Here is a 15909-nt window from a genome sequence, read left to right as displayed (position 1 = left end):
ACAGCTATTCAATTTAGTCAGAGAATCTTGCAGACTTGTAGCGGATTTATTTAGAAGTATAACATCATCCGCATAAAGCAAAGAGCTGACATTAACATCTCCAATTTTGATATCAGGTTTAATACCACATTCCTTCATAATGTGATCCATCTAGATAATGAATAACAGAGGGGATAATGTACATCCTTGTCTCACACCAGATTTAACATTAAACCATCTTCCTGTACTTCCTTCAATTCTAACTGCTGACTCACAACTCATATAAAGACTAAGTATTGCTTGATATAATGCCCCATTGACACCATATAACTGCAGTGTATTGAATAGCTTCTCTCTTGGCACCTTGTCATATGCCTTTTCCAAATCGACAAAACTTAAATACAGATCTTTGTTATATTCCCATGCTTTCTCGACTATTTGTCATAAAGTGAAGATCTGATCCTGACAGCCTCTATTTGGCCTGAATCCAGCTTGTTCTTCACCAAGCTTTTCTTTCACAATTCTTCTCAACCGCTTCTCAAGTATACTTGCATAGATCTTGCCAGGAACACTCAGTAGGGAAATACCTCTGTAATTCTCACATTCAGTTTTATTTCCCTTTTTATATATGGGTACTATGAGAGCTCTACTCCAATCATTGGGAAATCGTCCCTCTGTCCAGGCTTTCTGAACTATGCAGTGCAGCCACTGTAAGACTCTAATACCACCATACTTCAGCATTTCTGGCCGAATATCATCTACTCCTGCTGCCTTTCCACATTTCAAGCCTTTGGTGGCTTTTTCTACTTCAAGTATGGATATGTATTCCTGACTGCATGTCTGGTCAGTGTTTTTTATCACTGTGCTGTCATCACTGCTTGTTTCATTTAGCAGTTTTTCAAAGTAATTACTCCATACTTCAAGGATATCTTTTTCTCCTGTTTTCATTTCACCTTTATCATCTCTAATTCCTTTTATAGCACTCTTTCCTCCATTCCTAAGCTTCTTCAACAACCTCCAGAATATTTTGCCACCTTCTTGATATTTATTTTCTATATTCTTGCCAAAGTCCTCCCATGACTTTTGTTTAGCTAGTTTTACACACTGTTTAGCTTTCTTACATTTGTCTCTGTATTCTGTAAGAGTAAAAGCTGACTTATTTGCCAGGAACTTTTGATATGCTTTCTTCTTTTCCTTCACTGCCTCTTTAACTTCCTGTGTCCACCAGGGAGTTCTGATTTTTTTATCCTTGCACACAACCTCACCACATGCCTCTCTGGCAGAATCAATCAATGTTTCCTTCAGAGTTTGCCACTGAATCTCCAAGATTTGATTCCTGTTCTCAAACTCTTTCATTTTCTTTTCAATAATATTTCTGTATTTTAGTCTACAGTGCACATCTGAGAGCTGCTCAACTTTTATTCGCTTTAAAACTTTCTTACATGTTATTCTTTTCAATATGAAATTCAATTTTATCCTGCTCAAGACTAAATAGTGATCACTTCCAATTTCAAATCCTCTGTACACTCTGGTGTCCTGCACCAGGGAGAAAACATCACTATCAACAATAACATAGTCAATGAGACTTTTCTTATTCCTAGTCTCTTCTCTCCATGTGAATTTGTGCACATTTTTATGTTGGAACATGGTGTTAGTAATAACCAGTCCATGTCCTGAGCAGAAATCCAACAGATATTTGCCATTATTATTAGCTTTGCTCTTTTCTCCAAATTTTCCCAAAATATTTTTGTATGTCTCACAATCATTTCCTACTCTACTATTTAGATCCCCAACAAGGACCAACTTTTCCTTTTTCATTGTGTCTGTTGTTTTTTCTAACGCCTCAAAAAATTCCTCCACTTCTACCTTAGTAGAACCTTCTGTGGGACCATAGGCACAAATAAGTCTCATTTTCCAGTTCCCCATTCTCATATTTGCCCACATTACTCTACTTGAGACTGACTGCCATTCAAGAAGATTAGCCTCGTATTTTGTGTTGAATACTATGGCTACTCCTTCTTTTCCTTGATTGTCATTGCCTGAGTATAACATTTTGTATTTATTGCTCAGAAAGATCTCACCAGTTTTGGTCTTTTTGTTTCAGTCACCCCTATTATGTCGATCTGGTACTTATCTAATTCCTCAGCTAGCTCCATTTCTTTGCCATTCAGGCTCCTTACGTTGATAGTACCGATCTTTAACTCTGGTGTTGTTGAGTTGGGGTTTGTTTTCAGATTTGTTCCAGTAGCTGACTTTTCGCTGTTCGCCCTGGTTCCCTGGGCGAAAACAACGGGGAAAACAAGGCCCCCGTTGTTTTCCCCGTTGGCGAAAACAACGGGGGCCTTGTTTAACTGGGCGACGCCCCAGCCGGCATGAAATTTTGTCATGTTGTACCATCATTTTTTATTTTGGTTTAACCAATAAGAATGCAATTTGGTCGGCTAAATCCCAAATTGCTAGCCCATCCTCGTTCGTTCAGTATCAAAGTAGATACCCAACAGGGTGCACCATGAGAAGGTGAGGATTGGACATTAGGTCAGAAGCCCTGGTCGGTTCTCCGCATTCCTTTAAAGGCTATGTGGAGGTCTCCTCTCAGTTATACAGCTTTGACCCTTAAGCACCCCGGTGTGTTAAGTTTCTGTTATTAATTTTTATACCAAGGTTTGTCCAGTTTATATTATTAAATATTTCTTGAAGGACTGCTGTAAAGATTTTGGGTTTCGGACACCTTTTTCAATTGATATTTTATTGCTACTCGTGTGAAATTGGATTGTTGCAGTGAGGTATATTGCCTGGTGGAGGTTTATGTATCTGAGGAAAATATATCTGGCCTGGATATATCGATATGTTGGCAGAATCCACATTCTGCTGTAAGAATTTACCTATTCTGTTAGCTTTGTAAACTTATATTTCAGAAGTATGAATGGCTAGTGTCTGTATCTTCTCTGGAGTGAAGAGATGGATCTTCACCCATTTCAGGTAAGCTGGTTAATTATCAGATTGGGGGATTTATAGGTTTGTGTCACTTTTGATATTTTTTAATTGTCATCACATAAGAAGATTGAGGGATAAGTCATATTTAGGTTTCATTTCAGGGCAAAATTTATTGTTACCACATCAGGCACAAATTATTATTATTACGTGACACCTCCAAGGAGTCCAAAGACTCATCAAGGAAGGGTAATCCACCAACTGCAGCGAAATGCTTCATCTACTTTCTTTTAAGGTTACACGGTGATCAGCATTCATATTTACAAATTTAGGGACACAAAACACACATGTTGAGATGATTATTTTACTTATTATTAATAAAATATTCAACCCCGGTATTGAGGTCATCATCAGAAAAATACATGTGTATATGAAAACAAGCTATATGTTCTTGCACTCTACAAAGGTAAATTGAATCTATGCTGTTAATTGATCTTTTTCTTAGCCTGATCTCTAGTTGTAATAAAAAAAACAAACTACAATAAACCCTGCTAAAGTCCTCTTATACTAAGATTTTCTTCTGGACTTGTACAGTTCAGGACTTGTAGCAAGATACTCCTGAAGGAAGCCTAAAACTCGAGATGAAAGAAAAGACTCTTGACTGAATGTGTGATACAGAGCCTCTGTAAGTTACATCCTTTTGTATATTTTCTCTTATAATCTAGGAGATATGATGTGTATGGACTGTTAATTAGTTAATTAGTAATAAGTGTCCATAAGAGAGTCAGTTGGCATGTTAGAAGTTGATATCAAATTTGTAAAAATAACTTAGCAGAGAGTTGGCTAACCTCTTTGCGTGTAAACTAGAAGTTTAATAAGTTGAATTTGTAAGCAGAGAGTAAATAAGTTTTTGAGTTAAAGAGATTATTTAGTGTTGAAGTGAAAGGGTTCTAATTTTATGCTAAAGATTTTATAGATGGTTAGAGAAAGCAATCTCCCTGTCATTTGATTCATGTATATTTCATATTAATATAAATAAATGTGTTTTAATTATTTGTTAAAAGAGTGCTGCCTGATTCCTTATTTTATAACTGCACTATTCCTAAATAAATCGGACTTGTGAGCGGGAAACAACTAAGGCATTAAAAGCGCAGTTCAATTACTTAAGGAACTACGTCTGTTTATGTAAACTTTGTTGAAGGAATTTATGCTAGTAAGAGAGAGAGATCAACCATTAGTTTTATTGAGTCTTATGCCGAATATTTGATATACTGATGGTGCAGTCTTATAAATTTTTCAGTGTTCATAGGCATACGACTAATAAATACGGAAGGTGGATAAACATAATACGCAATAGAGTAAGGTTACGAGAGAGAAAGCGCGCACAGCTAATTAGTAATATAGAATAAAGATAAAGCTAAAGAATAGAGATATAAGTACCCTTAAGCGATGTGCAGCCACATCGCCCTACAGCTACGAGAAGTGGACGAGGGCTATTGCATCAAGGGCGGGTGCAGTTAAAGAAGCGAGCCCAGCAGGTGGAGAGGATCTTGCAAGTGGGAACACTGATTGGAAGCATGACAGGAAGGGGAAGAGAGGTGGCAGACATGATGAGGAAGAGGAAGTTGGACATTTTATGTGTGCAGGAGACAAGGTGGAAGGGGGGAAAGGCAAAGGAACTGGGAGATGAATATAAATTGTTCTACTCTGGAGTGAATAACGAGGGAAGAAATGGTGTAGGAATTGTGGTGTGTGGCAGAATGAAGGGCGAAGTACTGGAAGTGGGTAGAAGGAACGACAGGATCATGTGAATGAAATTGGGTCTTGGAGAAGAGCGGGTGGGCGTATTATGTGTATATGCCCTGCAAGTTGGCTGTACAGCAGAGGAGAAAGATGAGTTCTGGAACGTGTTAGATGAAGAAATGAGGGAACTGGAAGAAAACGAGATGGTGATTGTCAGAGGAGACTTGAACGGACACATAGGGAAACAGAATAGAGACTGTGAAAGGGTGCATGGTGGCCACGGAGTGGGAATGATGAACCAGGAAGGAGAGAGGGTTGTGGACTTTGCAGTAGCGTTTGATCTAGCAATTGTGAACTCGTTTTTCTACAAGAGGGAAGAACATTTGATAACATTTAGGAGTGGTAACAACATTTCACGAATTGACTACATTTTGACTAGAAGAAAACATCTTAAGGTTGTGACATATTGTAAAGTAATTCCAACAGACCTAGTGGCACAGCAACACCGACTGCTGTGCACAGACTTTAAAATAAGATCGAAGATAAAAACCTCTGGAAGCCATGGGATGAAGACAATTAAGTGGTTTCACTTAAAAGAAGAGAGTGTGAGGAATCGTTTTAGGGAGGGGTGTTAGAGAGGATTTTGGATGGACTGGAAAGTGTACAAGATTGGCGGAAACATAATTCAAAAGTAATCCTGAGCTGTGCAATCGAGGTGCTTGGTGAGACATCTGGAAAGATTAGAGAGCAGAAGGAGGGTTGGTGGTGGAATAATAATGTACAAGTGGCAGTGACAGCTAAGAGGAAGGCAAAGCAGAAGTAGGATGAGTCAAGAGTGGAAGAGGACAGAGAGGTGTACAGAGAGAGAAAGCAAGAAGCCAAGAGAGTTGTGGCACAGGCGAAGGCCATGACATATCAAGATCTGTATGATCAATTAGAAACAAAGGAAGGACAGAGAAAAATTTACCAACTAGCGAAATGCAGAAATAAAGCAGCAAAAGACATCTTACATGTGAGGCAGATTAAAGACGCTGAAGGAAGAGTATTATGGAGGAATGTGGACATAACAAACAGATGGAGAATATACTTTGACGGACTTTTGAATGAGGAAAATGCAAGGGCTCACAGAGAAGATAGGCAGCCTTCTGAGAGGATGGTGCAGAACATCAGTAGAGTGGAAGTGACGGAGGCCATGAAGAGGATGAGGAATGGAAAATCGGTGGGCCTCGACAGGATTCTAGTGGAGGCATGGAAGGCACTGGGGGAAGAGGGAATTGACCTGCTGTGGGACCTGTTCATGAAAGTTTGCCAACAGGAAAATATACCCGAGGAATGGAGGGAGAGTACTCTTGTCCCCATCTACAAGGGTAAAGGGGATGCACAAGACTGTAAAAATTACAGAGGAATAAAGTTGATGTCCCACACAATGAAAATCCTAAAAAGGGTTCTTGATGGAAGATTGAGGAAAGAGGTGGAGATTGCAAAGGAACAATTTGGCTTCATGCCTGGTAAATCAATAACAGATGCTATCTTTGAGTTACGGTAGATGATGGAAAAGTTTCGAGAGAAACAACGGGAGCTACATCTGGCATTTTTTGATCTGGAGAAAGCATACGATAGAGTGCCAAGGCAAGAAGTCTGGAGGTGTCTGAGGGAGAAGGTTCCAGAGAAATATGTCAGGTTGGTGCAGGAGATGTACAGAAATGTGAAGACAAGTGTTTGAACCTGTCTGGGACAGACAGAAAGTTTTCAAGTAACAGTTGGCTTGCATCAAGGGTCAGCATTAAGTCCGTTTCTGTTTAATTTTGTGATGGAGGTAGTGACGGAGGAGGTGAGAGAAGATGTGCCTTGGACAATGTTGGGTGCAGATGAAATCTTGCTGTGTGCAGATTCAAGAGAAGAAGCTAGAACTAAACCGGAAAGATGGAGAAAAGTACTGGAAGAGAGCGGTATGAGACTGAGCAGAAGTAAGGCAGAGTATATGTGTTGCACAGTGGGCTGCAGCCAGGAGACAGATCTGGAGCTGGAAGGGAATGTCATCAGGAAGGTGAGGGACTTTAGATACTTAGGTTTAACAGTGGAAGAAGATGGAGGAGCTGAGAAGGAAGTGAGATGATGCAGGATACAAGCGGGTTGGAGGAACTGGAGAGAGATGGCTGGAGTGTTATGCGATAAGAGGGTGCCGATCAATCTGAAAGGCAAAATCTATAGGTAGTGAGGCCAGCTATGATGTATGCTATAGAAACTGTGGCCCTGAGGAAAAATAACATCAGCAGGATGGAAGTAGCAGAGATGAGAATGTTTAGGTGGATGTGCAGCGTGACCAGAAAGGATCGTGTGAGAAATGACTATGTGAGGGGAACAGTGAAAGTTACAAACTTAGGAGTGAAGATACAGGAGGCAAGGTTGAGATGGTTTGGTCATGTGATGAGGAGGGAGGACGAATATGTGGGAAGAAGGGTCATGCAGATGGATGTGCAAGGAAGGAGGAAGCGTGGGTGGCCAAAGAAGAGATGGAGAGAGCTGGTAAAAGAGGACTTGGGGATGAAGAACTTGGATGTGGTGACATCCCAAGACAGGAGGATGTGGAGGAGACTCATCATCAACAGTGATCCCACTTAAGTGGGAGAAGCTGCAGAAGAAGAAGAAGAATAGAGATATAAGAGAATAAAGATATTACAGTACAAGTAGGAAAACAACACATATTATTACATTGGTACCCTTTCAATAATTGTGTGGTATGTCTGGAGTGCGTGGTGTGAAAGGCCAGTTTTTCCAAAATGGAGGTATTAAATGTGTCGTTTGTGTTCGTCCTTCCTAATTGGGATGGTTTGCACTGTTTCTCCTATGTATGGTAGGTTAAATGTGCATTGTATTTTGTAAGCCCATACGTGGGCTAGGTGTGGAAGAGCATCTTTGGAAGAACTGAGTAGGTGTTTTAATTTTGTCGGGGGGTTTGAAGGTGGTTTTGATGTTGTATTTGTGTAGTGTTCTATTTTTTTTTCCCAAAATGCCTCAAACATAAGGTATGGCAATGGCATTCTTGAAATCCTTTTTTTTTAGTGGAGGCTCTTATGAATAGTTTTTTTACTTTATCCATTTTTTATAAATGTATGGTTGATGATCTCGTATTCCTGGTTTAGAGCTTGCTCATTTGAACAAATGGTTTGAGCTCTCTGTGTTTAAGTGTGCTTATGATACCTAGTTTTTGTGTTGGGTCGTGGTAAGAATTTTTATGTATGTACTGGCCTGTGTGTGTAGGTTTGCAGTAGACTGAGAAGGAGAGACAGCCTGAGGGAAGACGTGTGTGTGTGTGTCTAGGAAAGGAAGATAATTTTTTTCAATTTCAATGGTGAATTGGATACGTTTGTGTTGTTTGTTCAAGTGGCTAAGGAATGTATTTAGTGCTTTGTGGCCATGGGGCCAAATTGCAAAAATATCATCAACGTATGATAGATATTTGGCTCAGATAAAAATATCTGAGCCAAATTTTGAGCTTTAGGCACGCTGACTCTAGAGCTCGTTGCTCAAAGTCTTCCATATAAAAGTTAGCTATTGGGGGTGAAAGTGGTGAGCCTATGGCTGTACCTTCTTTTTGATGGTAAAAATTGTTTTGCCACACGAAATATCCAGAGCGGAGAATGTGGGCAAAGAGGGCCGTGATGTCGAGTGGAAATATGTTCCGTAGGAGCATAATAGTATCGTTGATTGGGACATTGGTGAAAAGGGAAGTTATGTCGAAGCTGACTAATAAATCTTGGTCGTTGAGTGTAATGTTTTTAATTTTGTTTATGAAATAGTGTATTTTTTATGTAGGAAGGGGAATGACCTACCAAATCCTTGAGCGTGACTGCTAATTTTGTCGCTTGTTTTCATATACACATGTATTTTTCTGATGATGACCTCAGTACAGGGATCGAAACATCAATTGTTATTTTATTAATAATAAGTAAAATAATCATTTCAACAAGTGTGTTTTGTGTTCCTAAATTCGTAAATATGAATGCTTCATCTACAACATCACTAGCATTTTCACAGACAATCTCAAATATCCATTCCAACGGCAGGATTCGAACCCACAGCCTTTTGTTGTGGCTGGCAGAGCCAAAACAAACATGCTCATATATCTGACATTTAAAGCATTTTAGTGGATTAAGGATAGTGGAATCTAACAGGACAGCTGAGATATACTACTTTAACTGATGCTGGAGGTTTGGGTGTGTCAAAAGTAAGGATGATATTCTTGGTCTGAACCAGATAATCACCTTACTTATTAGGATGCACCTCATACAGGTGACTCCTTGATCTTAAACTGTGAACATATCTCCTCACCTATAGTCAAGGAGATCCCAGTTTGATATCTCACCTCTAGAAGAGTTTAGTGTTTTATGAGGTAACTGTATACTTCATAATTGTATTCTCCCTACTGATGTTACTCACAGTAGTTTTTCTTGGTGTTGCTGATATGATGTTTCAAAAAGAATATCACCAGAACATAGTTTCTTAACTGTTTTGGGAGATCTTGCCAATCCTTCTAAACCATTTTGAATAAAGAAGGGTCACATTTTGTTTGTTGGCTTTTATGGAATCTGAACATTCACATAAAGTCTTGAAGATATTCAGCATCACAGCACTTGCCATTCTCTCTGGCAACACATTCCACTTGCTTTCACCACCCACCTTGCAAAAACTCCTTTTCACTTTCTTACTCACATGAGCTTTGTGCAGTTTCCAGGGATGGCCTCTCATTCTCCCATCACTCTATGCAATTTGCTAGGCTTCTTTCACCAACTTAACAAGTCTTAATCATATTACCTCTCCTCCTTCTATCTCCCAAGATTTCTAGACTGCAGTCCCTTAATCTGTCCTTAGACAACATTCCAGAATCCTGAGAGAGTCTTATTTAATTGCCCCCGATATCTCTTTCTACTGTTTTCTTATTGGCAATATAGCCAAGTGAACATGGTCTATGCACAGAAATCCAAATGTTGCCTGATTAGTGTCCTTTTGCACAATGGAAATTACAGGTAAGTTTAAATATGCTACCATACACAAGTATGGATAAGTTGTTCCTTATCCATACTTGTGAGAGATTTTCATATCATGACAGGAATTTTCTGGGTAATTCTTAAAACTTTTGTATTGTGTCCCCTGAATTTCTGTTCCCTATCCACCAAGATTCCTTGATCCCTCACCTCCTCCACCTCATGAAGTCAAGCTTCTCCAATATCATAAACTTCATTCCATTTTCACTGGCCAAAGTGCATAACTTTTCACTTAGCAACATTCAAGTAGCACCCCCATTCTTCAGTCTAAGCACTAACTTATTTAAATTCTTTTGCAATATCATGTCAGAATTTCTGACATGATGTTGTTTATTGTTGTCTATTTTTTCCTTCTTTTCACTCATTTGGGACTGTATCTGTTGCCAGACTCCTATTGAACAACCAAGTCAAGGGTACTTCCAACTTATTTCACATATTCCCATAATATACATGGTCATGGTGATATCCTATCTGGTCCTATAGCCTTATTAACACCAAAATTACTTAATATTCTAAGAAATATTTCCCATTCTTGAATTGTCAGTCTTCTGTCCTCCTTCCTATTCAACACCATTGTTGATCACCCTCTCCTCACAAGAAATACACTAACAAAATACTCATTGAATATTTCCACTATATCTCCAGCAGACGACTTGTGTTCCATTTTCACCCTTTCTTCTACTTTCTTCTTCTACTGGCAACATATGTACAGAATTCTCTAAGGTTTTGCTTTCGTGCCCAAGCCAATTGGCTAAAGCATACCCTGCTGAGGGATACCTGTTCATTATATCTTCTCACATTCTCTCTCTCTCAGAAGTTCCTGCATAATTTGTATAATTTGTATAATCTGCATAATTTAATGCAAAGTGAGCACTTTGCAAAAGTATATCATCCAGGTGGTGACATTGCAGAAACGAATAAACCAGTAGATTATACGGGAATTGTGGTGAATGAAGTGGAGGTGAGTAGTCTATTGCATAACCTCAATGTCAATACATCTGTGGGATTGGATGGTATACCAGCTCGTGTTGTACGAGAAGCAGCTAAAGAATTGTCGGTACCCTTGACCATTTTGTTTAATTTGAGTCTCGGGTCTGGGTTAGTCCCGAGCGGGTGGAAAGAGGGGAAAATAGTTCCACTGCATAAAGGTGGTTCCAAGACTGCTGTTGTAAATTACTGACCGATTAGCATATCAGGAATCATTGTCAAGGTCTTAGAGAAAATAGTCAAGAGGAAAATACAAGATTGGATAGAAGAAAATGGGATACTGTATCGGGGACAGAATGGTTTTGTGAAGGGTAGGTCATGCCTCAGTAACTTGCTCACGTATTATAACACAGTGACGGCTGAACTGGATAAGGGTAATGGGTTTACGGTGATTCTGCTGGACCTCGCCAAGGCCTTTGACAGGATTCCACATGGAATTCTAATCAGTAAATTGCAGCATATGGGAATGGACATGGGGTTGGTGAGATGGATAGGAGGGTGGTTGACGGAGAGATATCAGAGAGTGGTTTACTCGGGAGTGGAGTCCACAAGACGGCCTGTGACTAGTGGTGTGCCACAAGGATCTGTTCTTGGACCACTGCTGTTTAATTTGTTCATAAATGATATAGGAAATGATCTGAGAGGAACAGTTCATTTGTTTGCGGATGATGCGAAGTTGGGTAGGGCAATAGTGAATGCAGATGACGTCAAAATTTTGCAGGATGATTTGGATAGATTGGTGGTCTGGGCTAAGGAGAATGGATGTCAGTTTAATGTGGCAAAATGTAAGGTTATGCACTTTGGGGTGAAAAGATTGGCGGCAGATTACTGCATTGGTGGAACCCTGCTCCAGGAAATTGATGAGGCACGAGATTTAGGAGTGTTGGTAGATAAGGAATTGAAATTTAGGGGACACATTGCAAAAGTGACCAAAACAGCTCATCAAATCACTTGGTTGCTGAGGAATACGTTGACAAGCAGGTTATTGTTCCTCTCTATCGAGCCTTGATAAGACCCCATCTAGACTACTGTGCTCAGATTTGGTCACCTAGGTTTCTTCTTGATGGGGAGGAGGTGGAGAGGATCCAGAGGCGAGTGACCAAGATGATAGCAGGTCTGTGGAATGAACCGTATGAGAACAGGTTGAGGATTTGTGGGTTGCAAAAATTGGTTGATAGGCGGAGGAGGGGAGATATGATTGAGACATTCAAATTACTGAAGGGTTTCTATAAAATTAATTCAGAAGATATTTTTGAGAACAGGGCTGGTTGTGGGAGGACTAGGGGACATCCATGGAAACTGGGCAAAAGTGTGGTTAGTAAAGGTGTTAGAGCTGGGTTCTTTACTTTTAGAGTAGTGAATGAGTGGAATGCGCTCCCTGAGTCTGTAGTGGATGCTGTGACAGTGAATGAGTTTAAGGCGAGGTATGATAGATACTGTATGAATGTCAAATAGTTGTGATGAATATGATTTGGGGCCTCCCTCGATGAGTCTAATGACTCCCTGGAGTTGCCCGTAATAATAGTAATAATAGTAATAATTTCGTGATACATTTGTTTCACACCTACTTTATTTATCCTCCTAACCTTAAGAATATAATTTGACACAGCCATAATAAATAACTGCTTTCAAACTAAGGTCAGGCATTGTTTATTTCTCTTCCCTTCAAATGATTAAGCCACTGCACGTTGCCCGTCTGATTCCTTAATTTATTGTAGTCCTTTCCTCTGTAATACCAAACATTCTGTTGGTTCTTTCACAACAAACATGGACGCTATTGCCTAGCCATCCCAATATCAAACCACATGATCACTCTCCTCAATTGGTGGTATCTTCTTTTATTATCATTGTATGAGATGATATTAAATCTGACACCATGTCCTACATACTGCATAAGGCATTGTTCCTAACTAGCTGAAGAAATTCAATTTATACCCATGTTGTTTCCTACTTCCATAGTTAAAGTCATCCATTATCATCAGTCTTCTGTTGCTCACCAGTCTCGTCTGTCTAAACATTTCAGAATCATCTTCTACATTTATTGGCTTGTAATAACACTACTAAATATCTAAAATTTATGACTGCCTCAAAGTCATTATCACTACAGCTTTCTTTGAGTTTCATTTGGACAAGTCACGACTCTTATGAAAATATCAATTATACTTCACCCCTTTTGTATCTGTTCTGTGTTTCCAAAAAATGCTATAACCATCATATCGAATTCCTCTGAGTACATCATATCCTATTAACCATGTTTCACTGATACTAATGATTGTGGACTAACTAACTGTATCAAGGCCACAAACTCTGCATCTTATTGTTAATACTCCTAGTAGTAGTGGTGTATATAAGCACAGTAACCTTCCTCTGCTCCCCCTTTCTTTGCATAATTCTTCTAAGCTACACAATTCTCTCTCTCTCACACTACTCAACTTCACCGTCTCTAGCAACACACAAATCCTCTGCTACCTCATTCACTCTTCCTCAAAAATCATTTGTTCCTATCAGCACAGAACTTTTCTGCACTTCCTTTTTTTTTTTTAAAGCCTAACTCAATGCCTCTTAATATCATTCTTTCTCTCAAACCTACCTTCAGCATCTGCTCCATTTTCACATCTTTTGCAATCCCCCCCTTCCCAACAAACTACACTAGTTTCCATCATTCATCTATCATCAGTGGGACCTTCCTTCTCACACAACTACTAATTCTCTAATTGTCTCACTCTGCACATTCCTCAATTTTTTCAACCTTACTAGTTCTTTAACTTTGTTACTTGTGTTCATAAAGATTTTGAATAGGGAATGTGCAAAATGCACCAGTAGCTATTCTTCATTGGCAGTGGATGGGGATGCAACCATCGCAGGGTACTCTCCCTTGCAAAAGTGTAGACTTGGTACTAATACTTAAGCTTTGGACAAAGAAAGTGCACAACAGAAAAAAATCAAGAAACATCGATCAGCATCCCATTCTGAAGAGGAAGGATACAGTGCAAAGGATATTCTCTTGCACTTTTATCTTAGTTGACAAATGTGTGCAAGAAATATAAGCTTTTCAAAAACATCCTAAGAACATGGCTTCTGTTTTTGCTAGAATAATAGTGTCTCATCCTTAATTCTGGGTCCAGCTGAAAAATGTGTTTTCAGCAGAAGCATATACAAATACTTTTTTTCTGCTGAAAATCTGAATCCATTAAGAGCCCATGAAAAGATTTGGTCAGTTGCTTTTCAGTGACTCTCATACAAAAATAACAAGGAATTGTGATGTCTTCAACATACAGATAATTGCTAAGTCATAAACTTACTCCATGTAAAAGAAAAACACCAGGTGTTCATGTTTCAGGAATCCATATAGATGTTTCTAGACAGACCAAATGGTCCAATGTTGATTGGTGTGTATATGAAAGCCATATTGTGCATGTGTGGAGAAAAGATCATTACTTTCTAAATATCATAGAAGTCTAGCATTAACCAATATCTTAAAAGTACAGCTGGTGAGATTGATAAGTTGGGAATTGTTTGCTAGTTTTGGGGAAAGAAATGAAAATTGACCGATGCTATGAATCTGGAAACTTCTCCTCCTCGATATGTATTATCCTGTTATACAGTAAAAGAAGGGGGATCCACAGATGATGATGAAACATTTTTTTCTCCTCTTGTAATGGATGCCATCAGGCCTTGCAGCACTGGCATGAGAGAAATACTCTTTTTAGTTTTTCCTTAATGAATGAACGACTGTGTGACTCTTGCCTATTTGTAGAAAGTTGGACAACTGTTTCTCTTGTTCTCTCAACATCAAAAATTCAGGATGATATGAAGCTGCTGCTGAGATTCTAGCAAAGCTTTCTTCCAAAGTGTCTGGGATTGCTTTGGGTTCAGCAACTACACATCCATTATGATCCAGCATAGAAAAATGACGAGCCCTGTGTCTACCATTCATTTTCCCGATTTTATCCAATACAACTTTTGCATTGGTAGCATAACTGATAGATATAATCTGGAACCATGGCTGTTTTTAACACTGATTCCTAATGTAATGTGCTTTGGCCCAAGCACATTTAAAAGCTATGAGATCTGGTTCCAGATTATATTTATCAGTTATGCTACCAATGCAAAAGTTGTATTGGACAAAATCAGGAAAATGAATGGTAGACATAGGGCTCGTCATTTTTCTATGCAGGAACATAATGGATGTGTAGTTGCTGAACCCAAAGCAATCCCAGACACTTTGGAAGAAAGCTTTGCTAGAATCTCAGCAGCAGCTTCATATCATCCTGAAATTTTGATGTTGAGAGAACAAGAGAAACAGTTGTCCAACTTTTATACAAATAGGCAAGAGTCACACAGTCATTCTCAATGTTTTTTGATTACTCAGCACTCAGGATTCCACCATGGTTTTGCACAGAATGGAAATCTGAATTGTACTTGTTGCTTCCTGGACAATAGATCTGTTGCATATACTGATTCAATGATAAAATTTCATGCTGACTACTTCAGCATGAAATTTTACAAAGTGGTAAAAAGCATTCCAGTCAGCCTACTCAATTTTCCACTTAGCATGGCATACTTTGGAGAACATGGTTGCTGTGAGGATAGTGAAAATCACAGGAAAATGATTGCTTCCTTATATGTTCTTTTTTGCTATCCCACAATAAACAGTGGTAGGATGCCAAGGGAAAAAACATCTGTTGGAGATTATGAGCAGGTGGGCATATTTGAAGGAAGACACTACATCTGTTATTAAGAAGATAGAGGTCATTATTGACCTCTATCTTCTTAGCTCACACTAACAATATGGCCTTTCCCACACAGTGAAGTAATCCATAGGAAGTATGTGCCGAGACAGCTGCAATACACAATCATCAAGTTTAATCGGAGTTAACACAGAAACCAGTAATAAAATAATGGAACATTTTGTAATAAGTAACTCCACTGACAGATATATGGTTTCCCCAGAACAGCGATTCCTCCATCAGCAGGTCCATCTCCAATTATGTTCTTATGAATAATAGTGAAATGCTTTAAGGTGGGCCTTCACCAAGTTTTAAATGTCTTATACAGAAACAGATAGGTTTATCTTTCTGAAAAACTTTGATATTTTCATTATTTTGACAGTATCCATGACAGTTCTACTGTAAGAACTTTCTATTCTTTTGGTAAGCTACACAACAGTAAGCCTTCAACCTTTCAGATTTCTGAGAAATAGGGCTTACTTACTGTTGTCCAG

This window comes from Typopeltis vanoorti, chromosome 12 (genome assembly GCF_054136105.1).
Source record: "Typopeltis vanoorti isolate ZY-2024b chromosome 12, IOZ_Tvanoo_1.0, whole genome shotgun sequence".
Classification (NCBI taxonomy): Eukaryota; Metazoa; Arthropoda; class Arachnida; order Uropygi; family Thelyphonidae; genus Typopeltis; species Typopeltis vanoorti.
The sequence above is the reverse complement of the archived record's forward strand: the minus strand, read 5'-3'. Positions refer to the sequence as shown.